The sequence below is a fragment of the Pundamilia nyererei genome, unplaced genomic scaffold, assembly GCF_000239375.1.
Source record: "Pundamilia nyererei isolate P.nyererei 1_Seehausen unplaced genomic scaffold, PunNye1.0 scaffold00011, whole genome shotgun sequence".
Classification (NCBI taxonomy): Eukaryota; Metazoa; Chordata; class Actinopteri; order Cichliformes; family Cichlidae; genus Pundamilia; species Pundamilia nyererei.
This window is the reverse complement of record NW_005187412.1, coordinates 6,601,878-6,618,738: the sequence shown is the minus strand read 5'-3', so window position 1 is coordinate 6,618,738 and position 16,861 is coordinate 6,601,878. Positions and strand designations below refer to the sequence as shown.

General features: G+C 38.7%; 1 protein-coding gene across 2 annotated transcripts in view; it reads left to right on the top strand.

Annotated features, from left to right (window-relative positions):
• Positions 1–16,861, top strand: part of sbf2 (SET binding factor 2) — a 104,990-nt gene that overhangs the window by 16,367 nt on the left and 71,762 nt on the right. The gene's annotated exons all lie outside the window — the stretch shown is intronic.

Sequence of the window (16,861 nt, the reverse complement as noted above, 5' to 3'; positions counted from 1 at the left end):
CTACTACAAGCCGTCTGGTTCATTGTGGTTTGATGTGTTGTACATTCAGAGATTCTCTTCTGCATACTTTGGTTGTAGCAAGTGTTTGCGTTACTGTTGCCATGCTGTCAGCATAAAAGCAGTCTGGCGATTCTCCTCCGACCTCTCGCAACAAAAAGGCATTTTCACCGCAGTATTTTAGATAAACTGAGCTTTTATGAGTAACGAGGGGGAAAAATCTAGAAATTTGACCCTTCCTTTGGCCTCTGTTGCCACTACCTCCACAGCACGTCTCATTAAGAGAACTGTGATATTTCACCTTTAGTGTACACTTGTTTTGCTTTGTTTTGTTTGATAGAGTTAATTCTGATTGACTGGTATCTAAATATTTCCATCGTCATTGTGACTGACGATTGTGCCGTGCAGTGCTGACCCCACCTTGTTGAATAACACTACATGCTTCCTGGTTCAATGTTAGGAAATGTGTTTTGTGGAAAGCGCTGCATCATAAGAAACATTTGTCACAGGGAAAAAAAGAAATCTGAATTATTTTCAGCGTCAGATGACAGATGACACCCCAGGGAATTTTCTCTTGCCCTTTTGGAGCTTGTGTATCAGATATTGGCATTTCCTGTTTCAGCTAAATTGTTTACTCCAGTTTGTTTAAACCCTTTTCACAGTCACTAATTGGGTAACCCCTTTTGTCTCCTTTTCACATTTTGCCCACCCTGCTATCTGGTCTCCATTTCTGATTCTCTCTCCAGCTTCCTGTTAAGTCATGTTAAGGGAATAGATACTTGCATGTTCCCCTCCTTTTTTCTTCTGCAGGGTGACTAAGGGGTCTGTGACTGGGGGTCTGTTTTCCTTATATGGACAATAAAATGGATGAACAAATATTTGCTTCTCAGCACTGGGAAAACTGTCAATCTCTGGGGTAACATTAGCAGTTAACAGTATCTTACTGCACAGGACATGAGCGCCTGCGTTATATCTGTTTTGTTCATTTATATTAGCTACTGCAGATAAGCTTTTAATGACTAAGCTAAATGGTTCAGGCAACCAGCAGGGAGGGAAAACAGCAAAAGGACTTTGCATCCAAACGCAGTACTTGCACATGATGCTGTCCTGCTCATCTGTACATTGTTTCATTTTTTTTCTCACTTCACCGAGGCAGCGCCTGCTCTCCTCAATGCTTGACTTGAATGTAACAACCAAACGGTTGCACAGCTTTGCCAGATTTCTTCTTTTTCTGCAAAACAATATTAAGTTTTAGCTCATGTATAATATTGTTGATCCATGTGTTTTAAAATAATAACAATAATAATAAAGAAGTAGGTTTTATAGAAAGTATAGTACTGAAAATACTAAAACTGTTAATCCTAACTACCAGCCTGTTTGGGGTACTTTGAGAATAAAGCTATGCCACCCACTTTGAGACTTCTTTGTTTCTGGGCATCAGTCAAATGAAAAGTAGCCTCCTTTGATAATCAATAAAATATATAGCTTCAAAACTTTAAATAATAGTGAAACTTTCAAAAATTGACCAGTTTCAGCTTAATTTTGACTGAAGTTCAGCTGCAGGTCAAGCGATTTTTTTTTTTTTTTTGGAGTCAAAGTCACACTGAGCCACAGGTTCGAGACCCTTGCCTTATAAGGGAAAGATCACTGTAAATCAATACTTTATGTTATCTTGTCATGAAAGTGATCATTGCCAGGATGAACACATCAGTGGGGCCAGAGAGGTCGCTGCATGGTTTTACAATATTTGACTCATTCTGTGATCACATGCAAAACTCAGGTTTTATCTTTTTATTGCATTTTGGTAGGGTGTAAAGTTTGGAGCACACATGCTCTTCATCAGACCAACTTTTTCCTGATTGTCCTCTGATGGAGAGCAGGTGGACGCCAAACGTTACACCTTACCAAATGCAATAAATATATAAAACTGCTCTGCTCTTGTCAGTGTGTTTCATACATATTTCAGCCCGTCACCTGCCTCGCTTTTTGGCGTGGATCTGCATGTATTTTTCCTATCTTGTGACTCATGCTACGGCCTTTTGCTGCCACCAGATCTCAGCCCTCTTGAACAGTTATGGAAGATTTTAGACCACATCTGTTAGGCAGCTTTCTCCACCCCCATCGCCATCATCAAAACAACAAATAAAGTGAATATTTCGTGGAAGAATGGTATTCAGCCATCCAGAAGTGTTTCAGGGAGATACTCTGTGCCAAGATCCATTAAAACTGCTGTCAGGGTTGGTCACTCGACACCTTGCTAAGACACTCTGTTGTTTTTTGTTTTGTTTTTTCCTTTAAATTGTGACCCTTCTGTAACTTCACCGCATACAAGTTGCATAATGTGGGTCAGATATCTACGCCAAGATAAACTTAGTTTATGCAAACATTTGGCATTCCACAAAAAGTCATGTTTAGATGAGGTAAGTTTTTCACTATGATAGAGTCGTTTGTGGAGTGGAGTTCATAATTTATTCTTTTCATATAATATTTGAAGATTTAAAAGTTTAACATTACAGTTCTGTCTCCGTCTTTTAGATGATTTACGAAAAAAGGTTTGTTTATCTTTTAATCATTGATTAAACGATGGCTGTAAGGTATTATGGCTGCAGCTGAAATCTTTAGGATCTCTGTCACGGTCAAAGAGACGCTATTATTCCGACTTTTGTTTACGCAGCGGTATTTATAAGGCAGATGAGGACAAGTGAGGCTGTTATTCCGCCACAAATGGACATATTGTGAGTGGGCGGTTTGAATGGCATGCCGGCGTCTTCCTGTGTAACTAACTGAGTCTGCTGGTGGCCGACAGGAATGTCTCATTGGGAGTCATTATTTAGATACGAGCAACCGTGTGTCATGCAGCAAAGCACAATGCTCCTCAAAGCCGACAAACCGCATCGGTGACTGGCATAGTTCAAGAAATGAAATGAAGAGAATGTCTCTAGACTGGCGAGTTGTTTTTTTTTTTCTTGAGTTCAAACCGTAGTTTACTCTAAGTGTGTCTGAGAAAAAGAAACCAAGGTGGCTCTGTTTTCTCTGCATCATCCCTCAAGTATCCTGTCAAAGATTCCTCTAGTTTAAATATAGCAACACTGAAACACGTTTAGCTGAATCTATTAGTTTAGTGGTTCCAGATGTCATTGAGGACCTGCATAGCATTCTTTTTGGGCTTGTGTGGGTGTGTGAATTTTTATCTTTTCGGAGTGATCTCCACCAATGCTTCTTCATAATGTGTCAGCCTGGACTCAAATTAAGACATACTGCAATCCCCAGTTTGCAAAGAAAGCATAGGGATGATGTTTCTCACTAAAGGCACTGAAAAAAGGTTTTTTTCAGTGACGTTTTTTTTTGTTTTTTTTTTTGCAAAAATCACATTTTGTGCTTCGAAGATATGACATTTATTTGCAAGTTTAGTTTGGACTGTTGAATAACATGTTGAATAGGATTCATATGTTCAAGTCTTTCAAATCTTCTTGATTAGAAACAAACAAAAAAAGCACCCAGAGGGGTAAGCAAGGACAGGAAAGAGGGGGTTGTTTCAGAAATTAACTTTCCTACTATGTTGTGTGTGACAAACTTTGGTCAGGGGCCAAATGACTGAAATTCCAACTTTGAAGCTTTAATGAAGATACACCATAGTGTTTAACAGACCCACTCAGCAATTTGCATTTTGGCCCTGTTTTGAGCTGGTATGTAAACCATTATTATTTGCAGATTTTCTCCACTCCATGAAAAAGAAAATTGCTTTTTACAAACACTAAGGAGCACATCAGTGGATGAAGCTGAGCACGAAAAGCATTTTGCGGTCACAACAGGCCCCCAGCAGACTAAATAACCACAGATGAGGAATGCACCAAGAAAAAGCGTTTACAACTTGCGCTCGGAAAAATGTGTTTCTAATCTTTGCAGGCAAGTGATGATGATAGGAACCAGCCCAAGAACTCATCTGGTATGGATGAGTCAGGTCTGTAGATGGAGGTCAGTGCACCTAGTACATTTCCATCACCTCGCTATTCAGAATTGGGGCACAGCCTCATGCTATACTGTAAATTAGCTAACTTTGAAGGTAGTGCAACTTTAGGACCCCCTAGGAGTTTTCGCAATCAAAAAAAAAAGTTTTAATTATGTATTTTACCAAATTTCAGCAATGATAATTGCTATCTGGGTCATTAGCAAATAAACAGAAGTAACAATTTTTCCTTATAGGTTGATTAAAAAAAAAAAAAAAAATTCCCCCCCATTACTGTTGGTAGAAACAAATTTATGTTTGGTTTTCGTTAACTTTTTCTGTGAAGGTCCTCACTGAGTCGTCAGGTGACAGAAGCTAGCTAAGCAGAATTTTGTAAATATGACTGACACAGCGATGCAAAGGTTAACCTGAATCCAATGATGATGCAGAAGGCTAAACGTGGCTCGCCGTGTGATTATTGATTTTTCGCTTATTCTGTTCAAAATGAATGTGGTGAGCTGTAATAAGTCTAAGGCTGCTTATTTTCATATTTCTAGAGTAATTTACTTGCACGCAGCTAGCCCATCAACATATTCAGTTATCCAATTGGTCTTCTTGTGGCTTTAGACATGCTTTTACAGACGATGGCTTATTTAAGCCAAATAGGGAAAAGACCTATTCAAAAAGAAAAAAAAAAAGCCTGGTCCTACAGTAATAGGTAGGGAAATGTGTTACCAATTAACTTTATGTTTAATAGTTGCAGCCCTTGCTGGTCAGTGCCAGATATACTTAGTTTAACTAAATATTTATTCGTTCATAAACTAAAGTAGTTACCGGTCATATTCAAGATGTTAAAGCATTACCCAGCACTAGTCCTGGTGGGCAGCAGTACTGTCAGAGTATTACTTTGGCGAAAATTAAGACCGTCTGGTATTATTTTTGAACTACTGAGTTTGCTTGTCTAATTGCAAGCACCCTTTAAATCTCAGTGCATGTTAAGGGCCATAAGCTGCTCACAGTTGTTCACACCATATTGGTATCAAATTAAAATTTTTTTATTCTTCCTCTGTTGTTCCCTCTCAAAAAGTCTTCTGCTTCCGACACACTCTTTCCTTTCCTGTTTTATGGGCTCTATTAATAGTACTTGTAAAGTCTACACTGTAAGACAACCACATGGACTTAAAGCTGTTTGATCTGATCTATCTATTTGTGAACAAGACACACAAAAGCTTGTCCAAGCTTGCTTTTGCTGGTTAAAGTGCAAAATGCTGGTTAAAGTTGTAATTTATGCCTGCATATTTCACCTTAAAAACCTTCATGTCTTCTACCTGCGCCAGTTTATGATGAAAAGGTTTCTCTCTGTTGTTGTTGTTGTTGTTGTTTGTTGTACAAATGGTACATAAAAGAAATCAAGTCTGTTAAAACCGATTATAATGATCCCACTCAGACAACCTTTATTTCTCTTTTGAACATTTACGAATACAGGCTGCTCACTGTAATTGAAATATCAGTCATGAGTTATTAATTATGCACATGTTTTAAAAAATTATTATGTCATTACTGGCTGCAAAAAAAAATAAATCTGTTGCTAAGTAAGATGATGTTCATGGCAAGAAAAAAATTCAAGATTCTAGTGATTAAAAAGATCTTGATGTAAGGTGACAGACATAAAAAGAGAGAGGACATGTTATTATTTTGCTTCTAACGACACGGACGTTCTGGTAATTTGTTTCAAAGTTTTCTTGAGCAACAGGTTTCCAGGCTTATGAAGGTCAGTCAAGCATAAAAAAGGCACCTAACTCAGTGCATAAACCAGTCTACACATAACAGGCAGCTTAGCAAAGAACCAGTTCTATCCCTGCTAGTAATAAAGTGTAACAACACATCGTTTATTTCCCATGTATTTTATTTAATCTATAAAAATGCCAAAGATAGCTGCACACACTCACTGTGTTATCTATAAAACATGGTGGAGGCTCTGTCATGGTTTGCAACTGCATTTCAGCCAGTGCTGCTGGGGAGCTTTGCTCTAGTTAGCGGTGAGAGCAGCACATGTGGACATTGACCAATCAGCTGAAAGGAAAAAAAATCTGGTCAAAATTTGTACTTGCAAGTTGAAACTCGCACACAAGTGAGGGATCCTGAGCACAAAGTTTTACACATAGTTTTTTCCTTTGTATCTGTAAACAGACCTAACAAAAAAATTGTAACTTGTGTAAATATTTTTCACGAACACAAATCTTTTTTACACAGATAGAAACTCTCATCTGTGGACGCACAAACATAACATTTTGAGATATTTTGATTTACAAGGTTATAAAACTCAGTTCACAGCTACGCAGTCTGATTTACAAGTACAAAATATTTATGATCACAATTTGAGCCCTAATCTTGTCACAACTGATGGACTTGCAGAGTTGCAGCGTAGGTAGAACTGCAGTAAAGTAATGTAAGATTTGGATCCACCATGTGATACCATGAGGAAAGGGTCTGATTAGCAACTGCTTTATTTTTTTAGCATAGTACTTATCCCAAACACACGGCAGCTAACATCCAAAGAAGAGTTTTAGATGTCCTTCAAGACACCCAGAGAACTATTCCTGAAGACTACTTTGAAAAATGCCAAAAAAAAGCTTGCTTAAAAGAATTCAAGCTGTGTCATAGATTAAAAGAAGTCACGGCAAATATTGACTTTCAGTTTTGTTTGTTTTTATTTCCATTTTTGCTCTCGGATGTTTGAATAGATCACTTGCATTTTCCTAGCAGTATATAAAGAAATCAGGGGTGGCTCAAGACCTTTGCACAATCCTGCATGTACAAATCATTATGTTTTGTGTACACGACAAAATCCAATCAAATAGAATACAAAATCAAGACCAGTCAAGTAGGAAGGGTTGCTGCCATTAAAAAAACGGACTGAGTGATTACCTCATTTCAATTACGCATTTTTTAGGCTGATGCGACTGGTCTCTTACAGAAGGGTAGTCCCACCATCCACAGTGTATGAAAGGTCATGTAGTTTGAGGAGTTTGTAGTCTAGCACAGAAGTCCCCAACCTTTTTTGCGCCACGGACCGGTTTATGCCGGACAATATTTTCACGGACCGGCCTTTAAGGTGTCGCGGATAAATACAACAAAATAAAACTAGTACCGGTACCGAAAAAAAGAAGATTTATTCATAACACACGTGAAAAGACCCAGGAAAACCGAGTTAACTATAAAAACGATAACAAAATAACGCTGAAAAACGATAAAAACCCTGAAAACCATACATTTCACACCTGAGCCCCAACTCTCGCGGCCCGGTACCAAACGACTCACGGACCGGTACCGGTCTGAGGCCCGGGGGTTGGGGACCGCTGTTCTAGCACATGCCATGGCCTCCAAAGTGACCAGATTAGCACCTAATTTTGGATTTTGGAGTACTGCAGCATCAAAACACCAATATCTTTCAGAAGAATCCCTTCAACAGAGTTTCACAGGGGTCACTAAACCTGTTCTTGCAATGAGTGGTGACCCGTCACTTTATTTACACACTTTGTCTTTTTTCTTCTTCTTCTTTAAAAAAAAAAAAAAAAAAAAAAAAAAAAAAATCCTCTCATTTTTGGCTGATCTCTGACTTGACCACCTAGTATTAGTTTGGTTAAATAAAATTATTTAGAGGCCCATAAAAATCTCTTATATAATACTTTAACTCAAGTGACATTATCATCCCCTGAGAGTTACATACACAACACACTGTGCAATAGAAATGGATAGGTCTTTGTGTTTATGCTCGACTTGGCTTTCCATGCGTTTATGTGTGTTGGGTGAGGTGAAGTATCTTAACAACTATGCCTGAGAGGTCAAACACATTCCTAAGCACCACAAAGTTCAGTGTTGAACATGAGGGTGAGTCTATTACATGTAGCCTGCGGACAATGTTCTGTCAACAGACTCATTCCTGCTGTCTCCTCTGTAATTCCCGGTAGGAAAACAAAGCATCTCCTCAGTAGATGTAGCCTCAAATCAGTGTCCTTTGATCATGTGCTAGGCACAGGGCTCACCACAGTGTGCTCAGGTTGGGGCTCTGCATTTTATGCAAAAGGCCAAAGTGAAGTTTTAGTGCTATATAATTCAGTGCTGAAATAATTAGTCAGTTAATGAGAAATGATTGTCGGCAGATGTAACAATTGCTTATTCCTTAAAATAATTTATTAAATAATAAAAATATTTGCGTGTCCCAGCCCTGGTATGTGCTTCAGTGTGCATTTTTATTGTTTTTAGGTTTCTGACTGATTGAAATAATTATCGTGACCTCAGGGGGCTTTTTTTTTTCTTCCCATTTTCCACAATTAATTTAATCTTGGCTTTAATTGCATCGTACTAATACTTTCCACAGCAATAATTTCCTTAAATTGGTAAATGAAAGACACGTACACAAATGGCGCCTACAGTGTCCCAATCAGTCAAGCCAGCATGAAAGTGCCTGAAGATGTAGCATTACAATAAATATTCAGACGACATTATGGTCTCACACTAGCCTGAGTCATCTCTGGTATGCATTTTCGTGGTCCTTAAAACTAAAATTGGATGTTTTCTTGATTGACACGAGGGTCGGTCTGTCACGCTGAGGTGAAGTGTTAGTCTTCCTCATCTATCCACAGCTCTACGTCTCTGCTGTTTGCCCAAAGTTGAACTTTCTTATCCCACTGACCCAATATAGTGGTCAGTGGTAAACCTAAATTCATTCTTCAGAACAGTCCTTGAAAATTCTGTCGACAGGATATGCAGCATATGCAGCACATCTAGGCTAAAAAGTAGGAATGAATAAATCAAGTAACTATGATATAAATGACTTTGTCAGGCGGTTTCAAATGTTGGCATGTGGAGTTATTGCAGCAAATACAGTTTTAACCTTTTAACCTTTTTTCCCCTTTACAAGCCTGTGGTTTGGTTAACATTTGTCCCAACGACACATTACTTTGTTACTTAGTAATTTTTTGCAGGTTAGTGATACTAATACCATACCTCTGAAAATACTTAATTCCATAGGCATTTTAAGCAGTATATGTACCATGGATGGTTGTCAAAAAAAAGATACTTTGTTACTAATTGATACTAAAAAGTCATGGATCGGATTAGATACTCCTTTACTCATTTGTAACAGTATTGAATTCAAAAGCCTGTAGCTAACAATCAGCCTCTCTCCTCACTAGCAGCTGAACACATAAACAGTAGCACAGCAAACTTGGCAAAGCATCTTACAGACCAACACCCCAGTCTTTATGAGGAATTTTATGAAGTCAAGCCCAGTTATCATAAACTTCCCTGTCCAGTACATACTTTAACATTAGCTGTTTAGCTATTTGTAATTAGCACATAAGGCATCCGTTAAGTAAGGTAGCATGCACTGTAGCAGCTAATGATGTGGGGGCTGAGGAGCAAACATTATCAGTTAGTCAGTTCTGATCATCTGCTGTGTTAAACACAAGACATAGTGTTATATTAACTTCATACCTCAATTATTTTTGTTGAAGGGTGTTATACTTCTGAAAGTCTAAGATTGAAATCAAGACAGGTTTACTAGCAACAAAACTAAATCGGTGACAGCCTACCTTAAAAACTCCAATTGACTTTCCCTTTTTTTTCTCTCTAGCTACACCTGTGATTTCTAAGCATTTTAGAAATCAGTTTGTCTATCCAAGCTGTGGTTTTGCATTGGCTATGCTTCGATACTGAGACAAGGTCTAACTTCCGATACTGAGTTCTAAGAAGTATAACTGCTATTTTATGAACTTTTTTTTTCTTGTGTTTTTGGAAATTCCTTGTTTCAGTTTACAAGTTGTAGGGATTGTAGTGCATATGGTGCTCTTGGAGGCATTGCAATTTCTGTCCTGCATCCAAACAACACTAAATCACATGTGCTCCTACAGTAGGCTAATCCAAGGCTGGCTGATAACAGAGAGACACTAGGATAAGTTGGAGAAAGGTTACTGTACTCTGTGTTCTGTTGTTGAAAAGGCTGCATTTTTTCCTGTGGCATATACAGTAAATGCAAACACACAGAGTACCTGCATCAAATGCAGAGAAGTACATGTATTGTAACAGCAAATGATCTTACAACAGAGATTTTTGGGATTTTTTTTTTTTGTTTCTCTGCTTGTTGTTGTTCAAACATTAAACTTCAGGGCCCATCTTCCTTTAAAGGAATGTGACCTGACTTGACCAGACTCACATGTGTCATGTCTCTTGTCTAGAACTTTAACTTGTTGAACTCTTGCTTTTCCTCCAAATCCCTGCTGTAATGAGAAACAAGGCTTCACTTCCAGAAAAGATGCTCAAGTTATTAGAAAAATGTGAACTGCAAGTGTCATGTGTGGATAGTTTATGTCCACTGGGCCAGAGTACAAATGGTGAAATTCTAACTGAAATTTAAAATATGGTTTTAATTAGAGATATTCTCAGGAAGACGAAGTCTTGGACCTGACTGCAGCAAGACCTGGGCTGCGCCCCCCCTTAAGTAAAAATGTTCCTTGAAATCATAGTGAAACTCAAATTTAGTCCACTGCACAAAAAAACAGAAAGTCGTAACTTAAACTGTGTTTAAGTTATTTGTTGTTATAACAAAAAGACAAAAAACCTGAAAAAAAATATTTTCTCTGCTGATCCAGTAGAGTTGTTAAGATATCTGCCACTGTTTCGTTTTAGTTGCTGGTAGACTTTTCTCCACTTCAATGTGGGACTTTAAAAAGTTTTAGGCTTCTTTTAAACACCCTCCTGGTGAAAGTACTGCTACAACATCACCCAACACGCAAACAAACAGAGTCTTTAAGTCTTATGTTTAAGGTTAAAATGTTCACTGTAAATATTTGTTTTCTCGTCATCTTGCTCTTGTCCTGCAAAGGACTTAAGCAATGAAAATGGAAGAAAAAAAAAACCCTCAATGGAAGTGTTTTTCAACTGGCAGAATCATATAGATGTGCTTTACAATGACTATACAATAGCAACCACCTTCGTAGATTAAATCTGGAATTTATTTTTGAAGCAAACTCCTCCTGTACTCGTTGTTTTCTTTTGACTGTTATGTGTGGCTGAAATATATAAGAGCAATATTAACCGTATTGCTAGTTCTACTCACCTCATAGAGCTTGGCAATATGGCTAAGAAAAATCTGACCTTGATATAATATGATATGATAAAGAGACTGAATATTTATTTGTAAGACAACAAACCCAATTTTTGTGCATGAAGAAAAAGAATTTAACAAAAGGAGTACAGCATGATAACAGTGGTATGCTGGGTGAACTTTACTCCCTCTAAGAAGCAGCAGTTTCGACCCTTATGGGAAGTAAGTGACTCGTTTACCTGCACTAAGCTGCAGTTGTAGTGCAGCGTATTGAGGTTCAGAGATCTGCCACAAAGTGTTTCGATAGAAACTGTTATTGAGAAGAGTTGCATGCCATTTTTTTCTTCCTCAGAGAGGCGATAAAGGCCCTGATTGTCCAGTGTTATGTTGCATATCGTCTCCACCCATCTAGGAGCCAAGATAAAAGTAAAGACGCTTCACAGGAAGGGTAACGTGAGTGCACACACAGCGATTAGAACGAGAGCCCTAGAATGTTTTGTACTGATAAAATATAGTCAATTAAAAACACAAAAACATGATTACTTGTTTAGCATTGTTCAAGAATATTCAATATTCTAACTATGGGAATATAGTATATAAAATAAAAATGATCTATTAAATAGCACCCAGTGACATCTATGTCATATATGTACGTCCAGCTCTACAGGTTAGGCAATATAATAAGCACAAATGAAAGAAGCGTACTCTGCTTTAATGCCTTAAAAATCTCTTTTAATCCATCAAGTGTCTTAAAGTTTAAGATTTTAGCCAAACATAACTGAAGCTTTTTGTCTCATATCTAACCAGAACACCAAAGCTGTTTTGTTAAACCTCCTAGCATCTGGGCTTAGGTCAAGTTCAGTTCACTTGAGAGAAGACTCACCCTTTCAGCTATGAGGGGTCATTTATCTAACCTCTCTGTTGGTTGGATAAGCAAAACATGACAAAGCTTTACTGCATTGTTCATAATCAGCAGGCCTTGTTAGTCCGATTTAGGCTAATTGCCAAATAACTGACTTATGAAAGAATGAAACCTAATTATATCACCTTATGGATTGGCTCATGTGTGACATGTCGCGCTGCACGTCAGTCTTCTGATGTTTGTAAAGCTATGAGAGAGAAACTAAACAGTGCATTCCAATTAGCAGGAAGCCCTTCCAGCTAGCGGGAAAATGGGACCATGTGTACATCAGGAAGATCCACAGATGAGTAATCAATGCTTTATGTGCCAGTGAAGCTAAACACATCAGGAAACAAAGCTGGAGTTGTCAAGCAGGCAGGACTTTCCATGATATGAGCTAACCAGGAAATGGGAATACACAGGATGAAATCGAGCCACGGTACACAGGAGAGCTCACATACTTCTAGATAAAATACAGGCAGAGCTTTTTGATTTGTCCACTTAACAGAAATGTTATTTCCTAATCGACTTCAAGTTTGAGAATAACATGGAAAGCCTCCTTCCCAGCAAACAATACATGAAAGTGATGATGGTTAATAACAATCTCACGTGCCACTGGGACCTACGCAAAAACAATAGCTGTGAGATGGTGCCAGTTTTGGGATACCACGGCTATCCTGAACCACCCACATGCTTGCTCCAAACATTCCCCTACGTGGTTACATGTGAATGAAAGTTGCTAGTAAATATGTGAATGACTACTTGATGATGACTACACCAGTGGCTGGTGACATAGCTTATAACTGCAGAGTCCCTTACTTCCCCTCACTTGTGAATTCTACTTACGTGCCTTAAATATTTATCTTTGAAATATCTCTCTATCACTCTCAGGAGTGCAGGTGTACAGACCCAGCTTCTGAAATCAGTCTCAGCGTTGTGCTTTTCAAACATGATTTTCCAGCAAAATATTCCTATAATAATCTGAACTCCCTGTGCTGAACTTGAACATATTTGAAATTTCAGGTGAAAAAATACTGAAACTAAGGGGAAACGATTAATTCCAGTCACAGAATAATATGTTGCACTAATGAATTCTTTTTTTTTTCTTGTAGCCTAGGAAGACTTTAGGGCTCTTTGCATAGCTCTGCTGGGTGGTTGATAAACTCTGGTAGTCTCTGTGGGTTTAAGAGCTGCATGTCCTGTAGGGAGCATGGTTGAATGGTCACACCCACAGTTTATACAGCATCTTCACTATAAAACCAAACCTGCGGATGTATTCGCCACATTCAAACGAACGGTTACCAGCTGATTTTGTTCTGGTATAAAGGAGGATAAATATTACCATTAACCCACAGCCCACTTGACTGAATAGCATCATCACTATCCATAAAACCTCATACAGGATATGAACGCTGCATGTTTTGGCAACCCTACAACCCTGCTTTCACGATTCAGCGACAGAGGTTGCCGGTTGCTTGGGTAGAAAAGGAGATGTTGGTCACCACGTCTGAAGTACGTCACAGATATCATCTCTTGTTGTTTTTTGAGAACAACACCAGACCTTCTGTAGCAAGTTTATTTCTTTTTTTAAGGTTTTGCATTTACTCCACGCACTGCATTAGTGTGTAGTTAGGAGAGGAACAAAACATGTTGTGGTTGGAGGACAGCAGAAGTGAGAGCAGAACCTATGGTGAGTACTGATATTTAGCCAGGGCCCCTACAAGGCAGTGGAGGAAGCACCTGTTACAAAGCTATTATCTTTCTGAGCTGGACGGCCATTGTACTGATCGACAACATCAGGATAAAGCTGTTTACCCTGCTCTTTCATGCATCGCTCCATGTGCTCAGAAATGTGTTTTGATGTGTCGTGTTTACTTTTTACAGATAACCGTAACAACCATGTTTACCTACTCTTGGGTTAAAAAAAAGGGCCTGTAGTAATTTGGTGCTTTAAAACCTTAAAAATAAGGCCCATTACAATTATTCAGTCCATCTGTTTTTATATGCATATACAGGCTCACGTGTCCCACATGCTCATTATGCACATAGAGACAATGATTACAATTAATATTTTTTATTAGTGGTGATTTATTTAATGCCTTAATGGGACATCAAACTAAATTTTTACCTTAATTTGCATAGTGTTTGCAGTCACACTGACAGCAAAATCCTTGAAATCATCCACCCCCTAATTTTTAGCTTTTGTTTCCCACTTTCTAATTTTAGTCCCCTTGGTGTTCCTATCATAAAGGATGCTGTGGTAGACAAAGCTAACCCACCGCACATCTGACCTGTGGACACGGGAGGTGTTCAGGATGATTTTTATAGGCAGTGCTGCAAAATTAGGATAGATCCTGGACTGTCTCAGTTGTGAGGATGAAGTGCTCCAAGGTCAGATGCACATCTGCAGGCAGTCTAGATTTGAATGCCAGATGTGAGTGTGAACCAGATCCCGGGGAGGTATCGGGGTTCTTTGGTAGAGTAAATATAATCAGAGTCCCGCTATCTGTTATGAGAGGCACAAGCAGATTTCAAAACGTACAATAAAGCCGTATTTATAAGCGTGTCACTGTCTTTAAAGAGGATGATTTAGGTAGAAGATGATCTTATGTAATAAGTATGACAGTTATTTGGAGCAAATTGTGGCTCGCTGCACGCTGAATCATAATGAAGCCTAATCCTTTGTTCCACAAATATTTACTATATGTCAAGCATATCTCTGTAAATATTGAAAGGAACAACCAGTTCTGCTAAAAGCTTCGCCTTTTCATTGCCACGTTCTTTAATACAAGGATGAGTACCCAAGCCGGGTACCCATGCTTGTATTTTTCCCCACGGCTGTCACAAATGTAGGAACCTGACAGGTTGTTTCGGTCTGCTGGTGTCTGTTTTTCACCCAGCTGTCATTACGTTACGTTAAAGTCGGGCAATATCAAGAACTGTCTGTAACTTTCGTACGTTTCTCTGGAAGCCAACTCGAGTTTTTGCGTTTTACGTGTTGAAAGTCATAGTCCGCTTTCTCGAGTGCAGCATAATATGTGCTGTACTCATCTACCAATAGGTCGCTTCTCATTTATTTACTTTGTGAAATCCCAAGCTGTAATTTTTGTTTAATGCAAGACACCTCGTTTGAATTGTGAAATCCTTTAGTGTTTAGAAGACTTTGACATCAGTTTAATCTTGTTTAAGAAGTTCAGTATGCTGACAGGTGATTAACATGTTCATACATGACTTATCGAGTCTGGTTGTTTCTTTTTCGTTTTGTATACAAAGTGCCAGGACTTTACACGGTTGATTTTTACTGCTCTTTTTGTCCATTTTGACATATTCCATCATCACAATGGGAGAATTTATTCGATTATGATTGTTTTCATACTACTCAGGTGGTTTTAATATCATTTTTCCCGCTTGATACTAGGTACTATTAAACAGTATGGGGAAAGTCCATGGACTTTTCTTGGATTCCGACAGGGAATTTTTCTACTCTTGAGTACATTTTTATGGCAGATTCCTGACTGAACTATGATTCAACCTATTTATTCTTGGAAGATACAGAGTCTATTAACCTACTTTTGACTGAATTGGCACCGGAGAGTCAATCTAAACTTTGGGATCCCACATGCCAAACCGTGAACATGCCATATTAACTCAAGGTGAAGCTGAAGTAGTAAGGTTTGGGTACAGGATGAACTGACAGTGGGTTGATTTATAAATAGGAATGTTTAATTCTCCAATGGGATGTTTAGTTTTTTTCCCGTCTCTGCATTTCTATTTTCAAGCCGCTTGTGGTGAGCTGCCTGGTTTTCATTTATGCAGTGTTTTTGAAGTAAAGTATTTGCCCTCAAGCAAAGCTGTCCTTTGCAAGCTTGTGGTGGGACTGTGCGTGGCAATTTAAAAAAAAAACAACAAAAAAAACTCTTTACGTTTTTGCTTGAAATACATGTTGTAGCGGGGTCCTTTTCCAGTGTTACATTTCCTATTACACATGTGGCATTTATGAAGCACGGAATTCTGTGTACATTACTGCATTAGTGTTTGCCATATTTGCTAGATGACTCTTACTTCACTGCCTGACTTGACATTTTTTTCTTTTTTTTTTTACATGCTGTGCTCTATCATGGTTGTCTAAAAATAAGCTATCTTTAAAATGAACCATATGTCTCCTGTATTACATAACAGGTAAAGTAAACCAGACTTTCAAACTAGCAGAGCTGAGGAGATCAGATGTCACCTCAGAGGCTTTTGTGATGCATCTGTGCTGCAGTAAAGTGAATTAAGTCACTGTAACCATGGAGAAGTGTTTGGGAGTTATGGTGTGGGAGGTTTTTTTTCTTTCTTTTGTTTGTTTTTTTTGTTGACCGTTTCATTTCCTGTCATCATCTTGGTGTCCTTGAGTGAAGGAGATGAGGTGTGTGTGGGGTGGACGTAAGCATGTTTGTTCGCTCGCGGCCATCTCTGGTTGTTTTGTCCGTTGCTCATCCTGCAGACCTGATAAAGATGGAATCCTGGCTAGGCTGCACGCCGCTGACCTTCTCACCCCCCGGCCAGCCCCTGACACCTTGCACTTCACTTTCCGTCATTGTGTTGTCTTCCTGGCATGCTTCCATAAGAATGGGGAAAGAGCAAGGTAGAGGGAAGAGGATGATGGAAGCACGTGGTGTAGGGCACATCTGCTGCTAGATTTTTCTGGCAGCATTGTCTTGGAATTCTTTAAAAGTTGAAGTTGTTGTTTTTGTGTGTGTTTCCTTTCAGTAACACCTGCTTTAGGATGTGAGAACAGTTATTTTTAGGAATGCAAATGTTAGTGTGTGTGAACTCAGCTTCTGTGTTTTGTATGTGTTGTCATTTTAAAAACCGCCCATATTCCTGCATTTTCCGGGTCTCTCCCTCTGTCTCATACACAAAAAGC